Genomic DNA, 19,203 nt, shown 5'->3' with positions numbered 1-19,203 from the left:
GAGTTCTTATTCTGTTGGACTTCTGACTTCTGAGATGGCTGGGTCTTGTGGGGCTTCTATATAAGTAGTTTGCAGAGACGTTTCACATATGAATCGTGGTATCAATCAAGGAGCAAGGAGAGAAGGAAGAAGACCGTTTTAGCACATCGCAATGAAGAAGAGGAAGCATACGTTTTCTTGTGATTCTTTTATTCGTCGTATCAGTGGATGCTAGTTTTCTTTACTTTGAACCTTATTACTCTTGTGACGTACTCTGGTTTTAATAAGTATTTTTATTAGTTTATCTTGTGTGTTATTATCATGTTTTCGTATGAACCCATGGTGACGATGAGTTCTATCATAGGCTAATCGTGATCATGGGGTCATAATGGATTTACTATGAAATTCTTTAGTTAGTTGTTTAATACCTTAGTGTGTGATGATTGTATGATATCTAGCATAGGTTGCGCTTATTCGTCTTATGTGCGTCACGAACATATAAGATAGGGTGTTAATCTCTTGTGAAGCGACAGTGGATCTTGAGGTTTAGAACTTTCCAGGCTAGCATAGGTTCATGTGTGTGTATGCATGATTAGTGGGTAACTCTAACCATTTTATTTGCCCTGTGTAATCATAAGGAATAACTTGTGCTTAAATCGTTATGTTGTCAAATTCTGTAGACATATAGGGACATAATTGATGTCTATTCAACTTCTATCTTAATTGTGGATGTTTGATAGAATGGTATTAGTACAACGAAAGTTGGCTTTTATCAGTTTCGTGTTGTTCGATTAATATCATCACCGTTTCATGCTAGGGGTAATAACAATAACTATTGAAGGAAGTAGTAATGAAGTTATGATCTCATGTGTGTTTAATATTGTTAATTCAAGTATCAATTAAGTGTTTAATTCTCATAGTTAATTATAGTTAATAATTAGTTAATCAAATCTAAGTGTTATTGTCTTCACATTGAGAAGTAATCATACATTGGTGAGTAAGTGTTATGAACATAATTAGTCTGAGTCTCTGTGGGAACGAACTAGAAATTATTCTATATTACTTGCGAACCATATATTTGCGTGAATTATTAGCGTGTGTTTTGTGCCTAACAAGTTTTTGGCGCCGCTACCGGGGACTCGGCGTATATTTGTTTAGTTTATGTACTTACCATTAGTGGTCATTAGGACTCATTGATTTAGACGTGTTACTTATTGTTTCCGGTTGTGTTTCAGGTACTTTAGCGAGCGTTTATGCAAACACGTTCTCGTACTCGCAAGAGGACTTTAGATACGGCTGAGGAGACAGACTCAGTTCTTGAAGATTCGGATAAAGAGAGTGAGCAAAAAGAACCAATAATCATGGGTGATCGTATAGTTCCGGCAGATCCAGCCCTTATGGACTTTTCTCGGCCTAAAATTGATGACATTCAGTCAAGCATCCTTCATCCGGCTATTCAGGCTAACACTTTTGAAATCAAGTCGGGCACTATTCAGATGGTGCAGAATTCTGTTTCTTTCGGAGGTGCTGCGACTGAAGACCCCAACATGCACATCAGGAATTTTGTCGAGATCTGTAGTACTTTCAAATATAATGGTGTGACTGATGAGGCTATCAAGATGAGGCTTTTCCCATTCTCTCTGAGGGATAAAGCTAAGGACTGGTTATATTCTGAACCAGCTGGGTCCATCACTACTTGGCAAGATCTTGCACAAAAGTTTCTAGAGAAGTTCTATCCAATGGCGAAGACTGCAACTATGATGAGTGCTCTTACTCAGTTTGCGCAGCAACCAACAGAATCTATGTACGAAGCTTGGGAGCGCTACAAGGAGATGTTGAGAAAGTGTCCACATCATGGTATTCCTGACTGGATGGTGATCACTGGTTTCTATAATGGTTTGGGGGCCCAATCTCGGCCCATGCTCGATGCAGCAGCTGGAGGCGCCTTGTGGGCCAAAAGCTATAATGAGGCTTATAATCTTATTGAAACTATGGCTGCAAATGAGCATCAAAACCCAACCCAAAGGATGATGCCTGGGAAGGTAGCAGGTATTCTAGAAGTTGATGCAGCTACAGCTATTATAACACAGCTCCAAGCGCTGTCTTTAAAGGTCGAATCTTTAGCCACCTATGGAGTCAATCAGATAGCTATGGTATGTGAGCTTTGTGCAAGTTCTCATGCTACGGATCAGTGTTCTATTGTGAATGAATCTGTTCAGTATGTGAACAATTATCAGCGACCGCAGCAGCCTGTGCCTGCTACTTATCATACTAACAACATAAATCATCCCAATTTCAGCTGGAGCAATAATAAGAATGCTATTCAGCATCCATATCAGCAAGGCGTAAGTAAACAGTTTAATCCACCTAGATTTCAGCAACCACATCATTACGCTCAAAGGCAATCATATCCTCAACAAGGAGGTGTTGCTCCACCTTCTAGTGCTGATTTTGAGGAGCTCAAGTTGTTGTGCAGAAGTTAGGCTGTTTCTATCAAGACCTTGGAAAATCAAATTGGTCAAATAGCTAATGCAATGCTCAACCGTCAACCTGACACACTTTTCAGTGATACTGAAGTGCCAGGAAGAAAGGAAGCTAAAGAGCAAGTCAAAGCTATTACCTTAAGGTCTGGAAAAGTTGCTGATGCTGAAAAAGCGAAAGACGGAGAAGCTGAAGTTGTGGATGAAGAAGAGAAGTAAAAGGAGAAAGCGACGAAACCATCGAAGACTACTGTTGAACAAACTCTGCCTGAGGGTAATACAGGGGAGAAACAGCTCTATCCTCCACCACCTTTCCCTAAGAGATTGCAACAACAAAAGCTGGATAAGTAGTTCGGTAAGTTTCTGGAGGTGTTCAAGAAACTTCACATCAACATACCTTTCGCTGAGGCTCTGGAGCAAATGCCTAGTTATGCAAAATTCATAAAGAGTATTCTTTCAAGGAAGGTGAAACTGGATGACCTTGAGACCGTTGTTTTAACGGAAGAGTACAGTGCTGTGCTGCAACAAAAACTACCTCCAAAGCTTAAAGATCCAGGTAGCTTCACCATTCCTTGCACCATTGGCAAGTTGTCTTTCAACAAATGTCTGCGATTTGGGAGCAAGCATCAATCTGATGCCATTGTCTATCTTCAAAAAGTTGAATTTTCCTGATCCAAAGCCCACCTACATGTCTCTACAATTGGCTGACCGTTCTATTACATACCCACGAGGCATAGTGGAGGACGTGTTAGTAAAGGTGGATAAGCTCTTCTTCCTTGCAGACTTTGTCATTTTAGATTTCGAGGAAGATAAGAAGATTCCCATAATCTTGGGAAGACCTTTCTTGGCTACAGGCCGTACCTTGATAGATGTGTAGAAAGGTGAACTTACTATGAGGGTGTAGGATCAGGATGTGACATTCAATGTATTCAAGGTGATGAAATTCCCTACAGAAGACGAGGAGTGCTTAAAGATGGATTTGATTGATTCTGCGGTAACTTCAGAACTTGATCACATGCTAATGTCTGGTGCATTAGAGAAAGCCTTAGTGGGGGAGTTTGACAGTGATGATAAGGATGGCAATGAGCAACTATAATATCTAAATGCTTCTCCTTGGCGGCGAAAGCTAGACATGCCATTTGAATCTCTTGGTACTTCTGATCTCAAGAATGCTGAAGGAAAGCTCAAACCATCTATTGAGGAAGCACCTACTTTGGAGCTTAAACCATTGCCTGAACACTTGAGGTATGCTTTTTTAGGTGATACATCTACTTTACCTATTATTATTGCATCTGACCTTTCAGGTAGTGAGGAGGACAAGCTCTTGAGGATCTTGAGAGAATTCAAATCGGCTATCGGATGGACTATAGCAGATATCAAAGGGATCAACCCTTACTACTGCATGCATAAAATTCAGCTAGAGGAAGGTAGTAAGCCGACTGTTGAGCAATAACGACGACTTAATCCTATCATGATAGAATTGGTGAAGAAAGAAATTCTGAAGTGGCTAGATGCAGGAATCATATATCCTATTTCTGACAATTCTTGGGTGAGCCCCGTGCAATGTGTACCTAAGAAAGGAGGTATAACTGTGGTAGCAAATGAGAAGAATGAGCTCATCCCCACTCGAACAGTTACATGATGGAGGGTATGCATGGATTACAGAAAGTTGAACAAAGCCACGAGAAAGGATCACTCTCCTCTTCCATTTATTGATCAGATGCTTGACAGGTTGGCCGGTCATGAGTATTATTTTCTTCTGGATTGCTATTCGGGGTATAATCAGATTTGCATTGCACCAGAAGATCAAGAAAAGACTACTTTCACTTGTCCATTTGGCACGTTTTCTTTTTGCAGAGTATCGTTTGGCTTATGTGGTGCACCTGCCACTTTTCAGAGATGTATGATGGCTATATTCTCTGATATGATTGGAAACAATGTTGAAGTGTTCATGGACGACTTCTTCGTCTTTGGACATTCGTATGATGAATGTTTGAATAATCTTCGTTCGGTGCTCTAAAGGTGTGTGGAAACTAATTTGGTGCTCAATTGGGAAAAATATCACTTTATGGTGCGTGAAGGCATTATTATTGGGCATAAGGTCTCTAGCAAGGGTCTTGAGGTGGACAAAGCCAAGGTGGGAGTCATTGAAAATCTTCCACCACCTATTTCTGTGAAAGGAATCCGTAGTTTTCTTGGTCATGCGGGTTTTTATAGGCGTTTCATCAAGGACTAATCGAAGATATCTAAGCCATTGTGCAACTTGCTCGAGAAAGATGTGCCTTTCAAATTTGATGATGAATGCTTGGCGGTATTCGAGACTCTGAAGAAGAGTTTGATAACTGCACCAGTTATTACGGCACCTGATTGGAAAGAACCTTTTGAGATGATGTGTGATGTGAGTGATTATGTAGTGGGAGCAGTTCTTGGGCAGCGCAAGAATAATCTTTTTCATGTGTTCTACTATGCTAGTAAGACTCTAAATGGAGCTCAAATGAACTACACCACTACTGAGAAGGAGCTCTTGGCTATAGTCTTTGGTTTTGAAAAATTTCGATCTTATCTGCTTGGGACAAAGGTGATAGTATTCACTGATCATGCTGTCATTCGCTATCTAGTCTCAAAGAAGGATTCGAAGCCTAGACTTATTCGTTGGGTGCTCTTGCTACAGGAATTTGAGTTAGAGATCAAGGATAGAAAAGATACTGAGAATCAAGTAGCTGACCATCTCTCTAGATTGGAGAATCCCAATTCTACTTCACATGATACGATATTGATCAACGAATCTTTTCCAGATGAGCAGTTGTTCGCAGTTCAGGAGGAAGAGCCATGGTTCGCAGATATTGTGAACTATCTTGTCAGCAATATAATGCCTCCTAATATGAATGCAGCTTAAAAGAAGAAGTTTCTGAATGAGGTGAAGTGGTACATGTGGGATGAACCGTATTTGTTTAGACAAGGAGCTGACCAGATCATCAGGAGATGTATCCCATTCTGTGAGACGAAGGGGATATTACGAGACTGCCATTCCACAGTTTATGGTGGACATTATGGTGGTGAAAAGACAGCAGCTCGTATTCTGCAAGCAGGTTTTTTCTGGCCTACTTTGTTTAAGGATGCACATCAGTTCATTTTAAGGTGTGATCATTGCCAAAGAGTGGGGAATCTTACGAGGAAGGATGAGATGCCCTTAAATGTGATGCTTGAAGTCGAGGTTTTTGATGTTTGGGGAATCAATTTCATGGGACCATTTGTTTCATCCTGCAATAATCAGTACATCTTGCTGGTAGTCGATTAAGTTTCAAAATGGGTAGAAGTCAAGGCTCTACCGATGAATGATGCAAAGGTAGTGTTGAATTTTCTTCGTAAGCAGATTTTCACAAGGTTTGGAACGCCACGAGTAATCATAAGTGATGAAGGGTCACATTTCTGCAACCGTAAGTTCACTTCTATGATGTAGCGCTACAATGTGAATCATCGTGTTGCTACTGCCTATCATCCTCAAACGAATGGTCAAGCTGAGGTGTCTAATAGAGAGATCAAGCGCATTCTAGAGAAAGTTGTTTGTCCGTCAAGGAAGGATTGGTCTTTAAAGTTCGATGAAGTTGTTCGGGCTTACAGAACAGCATACAAGACTCCACTTGGGATGTCCCCGTTTCAACTTGTCTACGGGAAGGGATGTCATTTACCTGCGGAGCTTGAGCATAAGGCTTATTGGGTGTTGAAGAAGTTGAACCTTGATCTAGATGCAGCTGGGAAGAAACGAATGCTTCAGTTAAATGAACTTGATGAATTTCGACTTCAAGCGTACGAGAACAACAAATTGTACAAGGAAAAAGTGAAAAGGTGGCACGACAGGAAGCTATCTTTTATTGTCAAAATTGTGTTTCCACATGGAGCGGTGGAGATTTTTGAGAATGATCCGGGCCAAGCATTCGAGGTCAATGGTCAAATATTGAAGCATTACTATGGGAACACGGCAAACCGGGAAGTGGTTAGTGCCGTTTTATTGTCAACTTGATCAAAGTACTCTACGTCAAGCTAATTACGTAAAAGAAGCGCTTCTTGGGAGGCAACCTAAGATTTATGACTATAGGAACCCTTAGAAGTTAGTAACCTATCCAAAACCACAAAAAAATCAGAAAAAGTGGGTAGGAAAAAAAAATCCAGAAGGTAACTGGGCGCCCGCTCAGCTTTGCTAGGTGACCGCTCGGGATGCTGGGCGCCCGCTCAGCTCATCTGGGCGGCCGCTCAGGACCCGTCTATCAGATTTCTTTTTGCCTTATAAAAAAATCCAAAAAATTAGAAAAACAAAAATCAAATTATAAACCCACAACCCACGATTTCTTTTCCTATAACCCACGTTTTATCTCCCAAAAACTCCATTCCTATTCAAATTTTAACCCTAATTCCTACCCTATATATACATACAACTCCTCCATATACACTCCCATATACTTTCAACCTTAAAACTCTCTCCTATACTCAAAACACAACTTTTAAACACTTTTTCTCAATTTCAATGGCACCTAAGAGATCCCGAACTATTGATAGCAGTAGCACCGTTTCTACTGCTGATTCTTCAAGGGGAATTGCTGCGAGACCTCGTTTGTTTGATAGGGCTGCTAAGGAGGTGTATACTAGGCTTCTTGCTAAGCTGATTTTGAAGGAGAGGGGATTTTTACCATCGGGGAGGGATGGTGAGTTATTACCGATGATTGCTCAAAAGGGTGGATTTCTTTTTGTGAGTCGCCGGAGGCGGTTCCAATGAGTGTGGTTCGCAAGTTTTATGCGAACTCAAAGGCTGAAAAGAATAGATTTACTGTTGTTCGTGGGCTTACTGTGGATTATCATCCGAAGGCGATTCGCCGTGTGATTGGACAACGACAGCGGGAGCCCACGGAGGAGAATTGGAATGAGAAGACCCCCGAGGACTTTGATTTGGATTTGATTTGTGCTACTCTCTGTCAGCCGGGCACGGCGTGGAGGTTCAAGACTGGATCTACCGAGTATCGTTCTTTTCCGGCAATTGCGATAAATAGGTATGCCCGTGCATGGAATGCCTTTATTTGTGCTAATATTTTGCCTACTTCACATGCACATGAGGTTACAGTCGAGAGAACAAGGTTGTTATGGGGGATCTTGAATGAGGAGTATTATGTAAACCTTGGTGAGTTCATATACCAAGGGATTTTGAAGTTTTTTAGGGGAGCGAAGCACATGAACATCCCTTATGCATCTATTGTCATGAAGTTGTGCCGAGCAGTGGGAGTTCATTGGCCTTCTCACGAGCAGCTGCAGATGCCGGCCGCTCCTATTGACTCAGCGACTCTGAATGCGATGCAGGAGTGGACGGGTGGAGAGCCCGAGGAGCATAGTTTGGGTTATCGTCTTCCAAGACGACGTCCAACAGCTGGTGCTACTATGGCTAGGCCCAGTCAGGTTCGTGATGAGGCAGGCTCTTCTAGAGCTCAGGAAGGTGCTAGGATGGATGATGCCTAGTATGGGAGGCTTTCGAAGAGGATGGATGCGATGTATGAGTCACAGAGTAGGTTTGCTCAGGAGCTCACCCTTGCACTTGGGACTGCTTTCAGAGGCCTTAGAGCTGACATCCAGTGGCCTGTTTTTGGTGAGGACTCTACTTATCCGCCTCCTGATACTCCACTGGGGACAGTGAATATTTTAAGTTTGGGGGTGGTAGTTAAGGAATATTTATGTATGTGTGTCATGTAGTTGCATATTCATGATAATTTAGTTCATATAATTGCATATTTTTGCCATATAGTTTTTTTATTTTATAGTTTTATTTATCATGTCATTTAGCTCATGCATATACCATGATCCCTTTTGTGTTGCTTTACCGATTGATTTGTGATATTGATGCAAGTGTAATGATAGCGTTAGAGTGATGATTGAATCTTGTAGGTTGACATGCATGCTAGAAACACTTATAATTTCACTAAGTCTTAGAGTATGCTTAAGGACTAGATGGTTGTCATGGTTTAATGGTTTTTGAGGTTAATCTATTGATTATGCTTAGAATTAATAATAGTTTCTTAATGATAAAAGGTATGAAAAGAAAAAAATTGGAGTAAAAATTGGAATTCATTGCTAATTGTGGCTAGCCGTCAAATGGCTAGTAGCCGGCTCGTATTTTTATGCGAGTAGTCTAGGGTTGAGCAAGATGGAGCGAAACGCACTTGCTCAGAAATTTTAAATAAAAAAAAGAAAAAGAATGTAAAAAAATAGAAAAAAATAAAAAAAAAAGAAAAAAAAAAGAAAAAGAAAAAAGAGTTAATGCATAATTGATCACGAGGGGGCTCTTTGGTATTCGAGTTATTAAGTTCTTAGGGGACTTTGTGCCTAGTGACCTGTGGCTTTTATAGTCTGGGATCCACTAACCTAACGCTCGCTAAATGGATGCCATTGCATAAGTCTTTTGTGGACCTCACTCATTGCACGGTCAAATAAGCATTTGTTGTTGTGTTGAATAAAAGCATGATTCCGTAATAAGCTCCAGTAATCTTGAAGTGTTATAAGTCATTTTGTGCCTAGAATTTATTCTTCATATAATCATGTGATTTCCTTGAGGATAATCGAGTTATGATAATTGATCTAGTTTCGAAGCATATCTGTTAAGCATCCGCACACACCACGTTTCTAGTTGTATGTTAGTGTGCATGATTTGATTGATCTTTATCCGCCTAATTACATTTATTGAGGTGTCGTGAGTTGGTTGGTTTAGTCATTGTAAGGGGGATCGCTGCATTTCATGTAGATTGCATTCATGCATGTTTTTGTTTTGTTTTTGAGTCTGTGATGCTTGCGGACAAGCATCGATTTAAGTTTGGGGGTGTGATAAGTGGCATTTTATACCACTTATAACATCTTATAATGGCTTGAATTGATGTCTTGAAATCAAGTATTTTGTGTATTTAATGCATTTTTCTAGTGTTTGTGCATTTCAGGGTATAACTTGCGTTTGTGGGGAGATTTCATTAGGAATAAGCCTAGGGGAGTGCTTGGCATTGGATGTGGGAAGTTAGGAGCAGAATGCAGCAGAAAACGGGAGCAGATTGAAGAATTTTCCACTGAGCAGCTGGGCGCCCGCTCAGGAAGCTGGGCGCCCACTCAGGATTGCTGGGCGGCCGCTCAGGGGCGTAATTTAGAGTTCTTATTCTGTTGGACTTCTGACTTCTGAGATGGCTGGGTCTTGTGGGGCTTCTATATAAGTAGTTTTAAGAGACGTTTCACATATGAATCGTGGTATCAATCAAGGAGCAAGGAGTGAAGGAAGAAGACCGTTTTAGCACATCACAACGAAGAAGAGGAAGCATACGTTTTCTTGTGATTCTTTTATTCATTGTATCAGTGGATGCTAGTTTTCTTTACTTTGAACCTTATTACTCTTGTGACGTACTCTGGTTTTAATAAGTATTTCTATTAGTTTATCTTGTGTGTTATTATCATGTTTTCATATGAACTCATAGTAACGATGAATTCTATCATGGATTAATCGTGATCATGGGGTCGTAACGGATTTACAATGGAATTATTTAGTTAGTTGTTTAATACCTTAGTGTGTGATGATTATATGATATCTAGCATAGGTTGCGCTTATTCGTCTTTTGTGCGTTGCGAACATATAAGATAGGGTGTTAATCTCTTGTGAAGCGACAGTGGAACTTGAGGTTTAGAACTTGCCATGCTAGCATAGGTTCATGTATGTGTTTGCATGATTAGTGGGTAACTCTAACCGTTTTACTTGCCCTGTGTAATAATAAAAAAATAACTTGTGCTTAAATCATTATGTTGTCAAATTCTGTAGACATATAGGGTCTCAACATAATTGATGCCTATTCAACTTTTATCTTAATTGTGGATGTTTGGTAGAATGGTATTAGTACAACGAAAGTCGGCTTTTATCAGTTTCGTGTTGTTCGATTAATATCATCACAGATTCATGCTAAGGGTAATAAAAATAACTATTGAAGGAAGTAGTAATGAAGTTATGATCTCATGTGTGTTTAATATTGTTAATTCAAGTATCAATTAAGTGTTTAATTCTCGTAGTTAATTATAGTTAATAATTAGTTAATCAAATCTAACTGTTATTGTCTTCACATTGAGAAGTAATCATACATTGGTGAGTAAGTGTTAATTGAACATAATTAGTCTAAGTCTCTGTGGGACCAAACTAGAAATGATTCTATATTACTTATGAACGCGTATACTTGCGTGAATTATTAGCGCGTATTTTGTGCCTAACAATTTCTGGTAATTATGTTTAGTGACGTCAACTCCTGACCCCGGGGTTGAGGCCGTCACAGTTGGTATCAGAGCTACAGGTTCAAGTCCCTGATTCAGGTTACAGATTGAATTAAAAAGGTATAGAACTGTGTCTTAGGCTGAGTCAGCAACACATATAGAGGAGAAAACCTTAGAGTTAGTTGAGGGTTCCAACGGCGTTACCCTGTCATCTATTAACGTTTTGATAAAACTGTCTTGACCTTGTCGTATCTTCCTGTATATTTATCCTATTGGCAGTGGCCTATTGTGATCTCTAGTTCTCCATCCTGGGAGAACCCATCAGACTTGGATAGCTCTGACTCCGAGAGGACCATGGATGTTATAGCTGAGGAGACTCACTTGCCTCCCCCACCAGTTCCTCCATTCAGACCGAGGGATATCCCCGGACCTAGTTCCCGTCCTCGCTGGGTATGTAGGTCTGTGTCTGCTGTTAGGGACTTTCCTCCCAGCTGTGGTCCTAGTTCTTCCTCTTCGAGACCTCCGGTTCCTCCCTCTGCCCCTAGCGGTAGCTCTTCCCTATTTCCCTACCATGTTCACCAAGCGGTGAATAGATCTTTCATTAGAGAGCAGAGCTCGGGGCTGGCTGCACAGCTTGACCAGATACCAGTTGGACCTTTCCAGGGCATCCCTTCCCCTTCTCCTAAGGTGCAGGCTCGTGTGCGATCTTTGACCCCGACTGTTGTTGAGAGGGCTAGATCAATTGATCATTTTATTAGCTCAGAGCCATTCTGTACTAGGACTTGGTGAACTGGTCGGTGTTTGAGTTAGGTTCTATCGGTGGTAGTGGAAGTTGTTAGACCGGGGCTGCAGTAGAGAGATACAGAGCTCAGAGTTGGCTTCCAGGAGTTCTATATGTGTTTCTTTATATATGTGCATTATGTTGTTATAGTTTGTAGTAGGCGGAGGCTGCTATGATAGCCAGTTTTGTTGTGTATTCGGATGGTTACTTTTCAGTTGGATTTCAGTTGTATCAGTTATATTTCTGTTAATTGTTATATAGTAGCTGCTTTATTTTGTTGTTCAGTTCTCATATATACTTGTGCGTTGTTATTATTGTTGTTACTATCATTGTTTTTTTCTGATTCTGGCATTTCTAGATTATGATCATTCACTCATGATAGATCCAATTAACGGAGGATGAGGATATTGTCTTAGTGGCAACACTCTCCTGATACATGTATAAACTGCTTAGAGCAATTCATTTTCTTATATATGACTGTTATGTTTCAGGAGAATGCCACTATAGAAGCATTCTCAACCCAATAACGGATATGCTGGGGATCTCTCCATGAGTGAATTGATAGATTTGTTGTGTCAGCAGTCTACTCAGCTGGCCCAACAGCAATAGCAATTCCAGCAGCAGCAACAACAATTCCAGCAACAACAATAATAGCAACAACAACTCATACAACAACAACAATAACGAATCCAAAAGCAGCAACTGCAGATCCAACAACAGCATGAGATGAGGGGGATAAACCAAGTTGTTAGCTTTAAGTCTTTCCAGGCTGTGAAACCCCCAGAGTTTGAAGGTGAAGTGGATCATGTTGCTGGCAAGATATGGTTGAAGGAAATGGAGAAGGCTTTTGCACTCACCAAGGTGAGTGAAGATTTAAAGACATATTATGCTAGTTATTTTCTAAAGAATGATTCAAACTGTTGGTGGGAGTTTATGCGAGCTTTAGAAGGAGAAGGTCTTATTTCCTGGACCCGATTTACAGAACTGTTCTTGGAAAATACTTTCCGGATTGTCTCTAGAGTCAGATAGAGATGGATATTTTGGAGTTGAAGCAAGGAGACAGGAGTGTCGCAGAGTACGAAGCTAAGTTTACAGGGTTGGCCCGTATAGCACCAGAGTATATGAGTTCGGAAGCTCAGCGAGCGAAGCGGTTTCAACAAGGGTTGAAGCCAGAGATTAGGAGTGGAGTTGTAGCCTTACAACTCAAGACAGATACTTCGGTAGTTCAGGCTGCCTTAGTGATAGAAATTGATCAGAGGTTAGATGCTAAGGAACAGGGTGAGAAGAAAAGGAAGTTTGAAGGTGGATCTGCTAGGTCAGAACTAGGAGGAGTAAGTTAGAAATTTCAGTGCCGGTTTGGAAAGAATAAGGATAGGAAGTTCAGGAGACCAAATTTCCCCCAGGCTTGGCCCAGTACTACTTCAGTTAGTTCTACCCAAACAAAGTTTAACAAGCCAATGATCGACTGTAAAATATGCGGAAAGAAGCACAGTGGTCAGTGCAGAGAAAATGTCAACTGTTTTAAGTGTGGTTAGAAGGGTCATTATTCCACTGAGTACAAGTCCGAGACCCATGGAGTAACCTTTTTTAGTTTCGGAAAAGTGGGGAATATTTCTTGGAATTGCATATCAGTTACCCAGGGTAGTGTTGGAAGAAGTGTGTCCCAAGGACCAGCAACAAGTATTGCTAGAGCTAGAACCTTTAAGATGACTAAGAAATCTCCGGCTCAGGATTCCGATGTAGTTATAGGTACGCTTTCTCTTAATTTCGTACCTATTTACGTTTTATTTTATTCGGGAGCGTCCAAATATTTTATATCCATGAACTGTTTGAATAAAATGCAATTGATGTTGGAAGAATTAGATAAACCTTTGACCATAGAGGTGGCTAATAAAGATAAAGTGCCCGTAAGTCAATTCTGTCCTAAGTGCTCCATAAAGATTTAAGGATATACTTTCCCTGCCGACCTAATAACTTTTGAGTTAGGAGACTTTGATGTTATTCTAGGCATGGATTGGTTGTCTCTGTATAAGGCAAATATTGACTGCAAGAAAAAGAGAGTTGCTATGTATACCACAGATAATAAAAGGATCAGTTATCAAGGACAGAGGCAAGACAAGAAGTTTCTTTCAGTACTGCAAGCAAAGAAATTGTTACGGCAAGGGTGTGAAGCATATTTGGCTCATGTGATGGATATGAAGAAAGAGACCCCTACCTTGGATGAGATTCCCATAGGAAGAGAATTTCCCGACATCTTTCCAGAGGAATTGCCAGGATTACCACCTGATCGAGAGATAGAGTTCTCCATTGATTTGATACCAGAAGCTGAACCAGTTTCTAAAGCTCCATATAGAATGGCTCCAGTGGAAATGAAAGAATTGGCCAAGCAACTCCAGGAACTATTGGATAAGGGATTTATCCGACCCAGTGTTTCTCCGTGGGGTACTCCAGTGCTATTCGTAAAGAAGAAGGATGGAAGTATGAGGTTGTGCATCGACTACAAAGAGCTAAACAAGTTGACAATAAAGAACAAGTATCCTTTGCCACGCATCGATGATTTGTTTGATCAGCTTAAGGGAGCATGTTATTTTTCAAAGATTGATTTAAGGTCCGGCTACCACCAACTGAAGATTAAACCGGAAGATATTCCCAAGACTGCATTCAGAACAAGGTATGGCCATTATGAGTTCTTAGTGATGTCGTTTGGATTGACCAATGCACTAGCGGCTTTTATGGATTTAATGAACCGGGTATATAAGTAGTGCTTGGATAAGTTTTTTATTGTATTTATTGATGATATCCTCATCATTCAAAGACTCCAGAAGATCACGCAACGCATCTACGGATTGCATTTCAGAGGTTGAGAGAAAAGCAATTATATCAAAGTTTTCCAAGTGTGTTTTTGGTTGATAGAGGTACAGCTTCTTGGACAGGTGGTAAGGAAGGTATCAAGGTAGACCCTGTGAAGATTGAAGCCGTATCCAAGTGGGAGCAACTGAAGACTTCGACAGAAATAAGAAGTTTTCTTGGACTCGCAGGTTATTACCAAAGGTTTGTAAAGGATTTCTTCAAGATCGCATCTCCATTAACCAAGTTAACTAGGAAGAATGAGAAATTCATTTGGACGGAGAAGTGTGAAGAAAGCTTTCAGGATTTGAAGAAGAAACTAGTGTCAGCTCCAATACTAGCATTGCCAGATGAGACGGGAAACTTTGTGATTTATAGGGATGCTTCTTTGAAAGTTTTAGGTTGTGTACTGATGCAGCACGATAAAGTTATCACCTATGCCTCCAGACAACTAAAGCCTCATGAGCAGAAGTATCCAGTCCATGATCTTGAGTTGGCAGCTATAGTATTTGCTCTGAAATTGTGGAGACATTATTTGTATGGAGAGAAGTGCGATATTTACACGAATCACAAGAGCCTGAAGTACATATTCACCCAGAAGGATTTAAATATGAGGCAGAGAAGATGGTTAGAGTTAATTAAAGATTATGACTGTTCCATTAACTATCACCAAAGAAAAACCAATGTGGTGGCTGATGCCTTAAGCAGAAAAGAGAAGCTAAATATGGTTCAGATTGCAGAAGAGTTAGCATGAGACTTGGAAAAGATGGAAATTGAAGTTCGAGTACCAAGGGGAAGTCAGGAGCAATTGTATGAGATTACTTTCCAACCTGCATTGATGGAAAAGATCAGAAGATGTCAAGAAGGATTTATGGAACAAGAATTGGATACTTTGACGGGAGAAGAATTGTTTACCCAAAAGGATAACCAAGGTTTGTTTAGATTTTCTTCTAGAGTCTGGATTCCTAATGTGGCTGAAGAATGAAGTGTTACACGAAGCGCACAACTCTCGGTTTTCTATCCACCCTGGTAGCACTAAGATGTACCAAGATTTGAAGGAAAATTTTGGTGGCCAGGAATAAAGAAGGATATTGCAAATTAGGTTGGCAAATGTCACGTGTGCCAGACGGTAAAAACTGAACATCAACGGCCAAGTGGATTGTTACAACCTTTGGAGATTCCCCAGTGGAAGTGGGAAGAGATTGCAATGGATTTTATAGTGGGATTGCCGAAGATGAGAGCAAGTCACGACGCTAAATGGGTAATCATTGATAGGTTGACTAAGTCAGCGCATTTTTTTCCGATTAACGAAAGGTATTCTTTGGAAAAGCTAGTTAAGTTGTATTTGGATGAGATAGTGACCAAGCATGGAATTCCTGTGTCCATTGTATCAGATCGAGACTCGAGGTTCAATTCAAGGTTTTGGACCAAGTTCCAAGAATGCTTAGGAACTAAGTTGAATATGAGCACCGCCTATCATCCTCAGACGGACGGTCAAAGTGAGAGAACAATTCAAACCATAGAGGATATGTTGAGTGTTTGTGTTTTGGATTTTAAGGGAAATTTGGACAAACACTTACCTTTGATTGAATTTTTGTACAACAATAGCTACCATGCCAGCATTGGAATGCCGCTTTACGAAGCTTTATATGGACGTAAGTGTAGATCACCATTGTATTGGGATGAAGTAGGAGAGAAGAAAATGTTAGGCCCCGAGTTGGTTCAGCAGACTAAAGATGCAGTGGCATTGATTCGAAAAAGATTAGAAGTGGCCCATGATAGTTAGAGAAAGAATGCAGATTTGCATAGAAAGGATATGAACTTTGAGATAGGAGCACTGGTATTACCAAAGGTATCACCTTGGAAAGGATTAGTACGATTTGGTCAGAAGGTAACTCCAAAGATAGTTGTTTTTCAAACTTTAGCTTGTACACAAAAAAAGCAGGTCATTTCTCCCCAGATTTATAGGACCATTTGAGGTTTTGAAGAAAGTAGGGAAGGTTGCCTACGAAATAGCATTTACGCCGCAGTTGCAGCACATCCATAATGTGTTTCACGTATCCATGTTGAAGCCCAATGTTCCTGATTCGAATCAAGTCATAGAATATGAACCAATTGAGCTTCAGCCATATTTGTCCTTGTAGGATTTTATACATCACAGAAGCATGGTAAAACATTTTCTTGATATAAAATCTATATAATACGCATACAAATCGTGAATAAATCGAGGGATCGATTACTAACCTTTAATAGCGATCCTGGAACGATGAACGGAGATCCCTAACAGTTGCTCCTCAATTGTGAAGCACTCCACCGGTATCCACCAAAAGATCAAAATAATGGAGGGAGGAAGATGTTGAGAGAATTAGTTGCCTCCCTCTTTTTCTACTTTAGAATTAGGGTTTTCTTTTTTGGTTGAGGCAAATAGGGTTTATAATAGTATATTTATAAGCAAAATTTTCAGCTGAAAATTTTGCCATAAAATATTATTATTATTAACCCTTTAATTGATTATTCTTATTAACCAATTAACTAATAACTAAAACACCTTTTAATCATTAACCCCTTTTCTAAAAACTTTAGAAAAATAATTCTCTCACTTGATTTAATTTCCAAAAATAAATTCTTAATTAATAATATTAAGAACTTTTCTTAATTAATTTATAATTAATTAAATCTCATTTAATCAATTATTAAATTTGCTAATTAATTATTTATTTCACAAATAAATAATTACCAGCCATTATTAATTAATTCCTCCACCATTAAAATCATTCTCTTTTAAGGTGTGACCCTGTAGGTTTAATATTAAGCCGGTAGTAGAAATAAATAATAATAAAACTATTTTATCATTATTTATATAAATTATTTAATTCATTAAATATGATTAATTAATAAATAAATCATATTTATTCTACATCGTGAGGGATACTTCTCAGCATATCGCGACTATCCGGATAATACGAATTCACTACTTAGAATACCAAGAACCTATTCAGTGAATAGTTACCGTACAATTAATTTCTTCTACCCTACAATGTCATGATTAAATACAAGGCATGGAACTCGTGTCAAGCCTATCTTATTTAATCATATGCTTTCCCATTTACTATGCTTAGTTCTAATTAATGTGAATTAGAAACTCCTTTCTAATTTCATTCACTCTGGCCAGAGATTCCTGAACTAGCATAAGTGGATCAGCATTGAACATTCTCTTCCTTTCACTGGAAGGGGTAGATCCTTTATTGATCATACACTATATTCGTGTACAAATTCCTACACCCAGTAGAGCCCTTATTATTGTCCCTGGAGACTAAGAACTAAACCAAAGTATAGTTCAGTGTACACAAGATGACTATGATGACCTCAAGTCTAAGGATACTTGTACAACTATCACTTTGTGAACATCTGTTGATACGTGAGTGAACTCCATCAGTTGTTCAGCTGTGTGAGTCATGTTCAGTGAACTTATTCTATAATAAGCACCTACATACTAGCTATAGTGTCACCACACAAATGTCTATGAGAACAGACATCCTTCATAATAAAGCAAGCATAGTATGTACCGATCTTTGCGGATTACTAATTACCAGTTAGTAATCCTACGAGCAGGAAATATATAAGTTCAGAGTTATCATCTTTTAGGTCTCATTATTATTATCTCATCATAATCCATAAAAAGCTTTACTCTAAACTATGGTATATCTTATTTAAACACTTAAATAGATAAAGCCCGCAATTAAACCAAAACAAGAATTTTATTAATATCAATGAAATTAAAACATATTACATAAAAGTTATTCCTAAATCATCATACATGATTGGACTTAGGACACATCTCTTTCAATCTCCCACTTGTACTAAAGCCAATCACTCTGGTATCTAATACCCATCTTGTCTTTATAACGATCAAAGTGACTTTGAGAAAGTGGCTTTGTTAAAGGGTCTGCTATGTTGTTATGTGTGTCAACTCTCTTGACGTTGACATCTCCTCTTTCAACAATACAAGAAATATTACCGCGCTCCCATTAACCTTTTGTAGACACATGATTCATCTATGTTTTTGATAAAACCAAACTCTTTGATTGTCTCATCAAAACGGATATTCCATCTACGAGAAGCTTGCTTTAAACCATATATGGTTCGCAGCAGCTTACACACTAGGTGTTCATTTCCCTTGGAAAGAAAACCCTCTGGCTGTGTCATATACACTTCCTCTTCAAGTTTCCCATTTAGGAAGGCCATTTTTACGTCTATTTTCCAGATCTCATAGTCATAATAAGCAGCAATCGCAAGCAAAATCCGAATTGATTTTAACAGGGCTACAGGTGAAAAAGTTTCATCAAAGTCAATCCCTTGCCTTTGTTTGAATCCTTTTGCCACGAGCCTGGCCTTATAGGTCTCCACCTGGCCATCTGCTCCAGTCTTTCTTTTGTATACCTACTTGCACCCAATAGGCTTAACACCTTCAGGCGCCTCAACCAGAGTCCATACTTGGTTGGTATACATAGATTCCATTTCGAATTTCATGGCACTATGCCATTTCTCTAAGTCAACACTACTAATAGCCTCATTATAGGTCACAGGGTCGTCATCATCAATGATTGACAACTCATTGTCATTCTCAATGACAAGGCCATAACACCTCTCAGGTTGGCGGGACACTCTCCCTGACCTACGAATAGGCTGTTCCACAGAAGGTTGTTCAGTCTGAACAGGTGTTTCCACTTGATCCGTAGTAGTTTATGCTTCTTGAACTTCATCAAGTTCAATCTTGCTCCCACTGTTTCCTTCAAGGATAAACTGCTTTTCCAAGAAGGTAGCATATTTGGAGGCAAACACCCTATG

The 19,203-nt window shown here is 39.6% G+C and overlaps 1 non-coding gene across 1 annotated transcript; it reads right to left on the bottom strand.

The window, feature by feature from the left end:
- Nucleotides 1–1,733: 1,733 nt before the first annotated feature.
- Nucleotides 1,734–1,840, bottom strand: LOC141688172 (small nucleolar RNA R71). Its single transcript, XR_012561633.1, has one exon. It is a non-coding gene; the product is annotated as a small nucleolar RNA R71 (small nucleolar RNA).
- Nucleotides 1,841–19,203: the final 17,363 nt, after the last annotated feature.

This window comes from Apium graveolens, chromosome 9 (genome assembly GCF_009905375.1).
Source record: "Apium graveolens cultivar Ventura chromosome 9, ASM990537v1, whole genome shotgun sequence".
NCBI lineage: Eukaryota > Viridiplantae > Streptophyta > Magnoliopsida > Apiales > Apiaceae > Apium > Apium graveolens.
The sequence above is the reverse complement of the archived record's forward strand: the minus strand, read 5'-3'. Positions and strand labels throughout refer to the sequence as shown.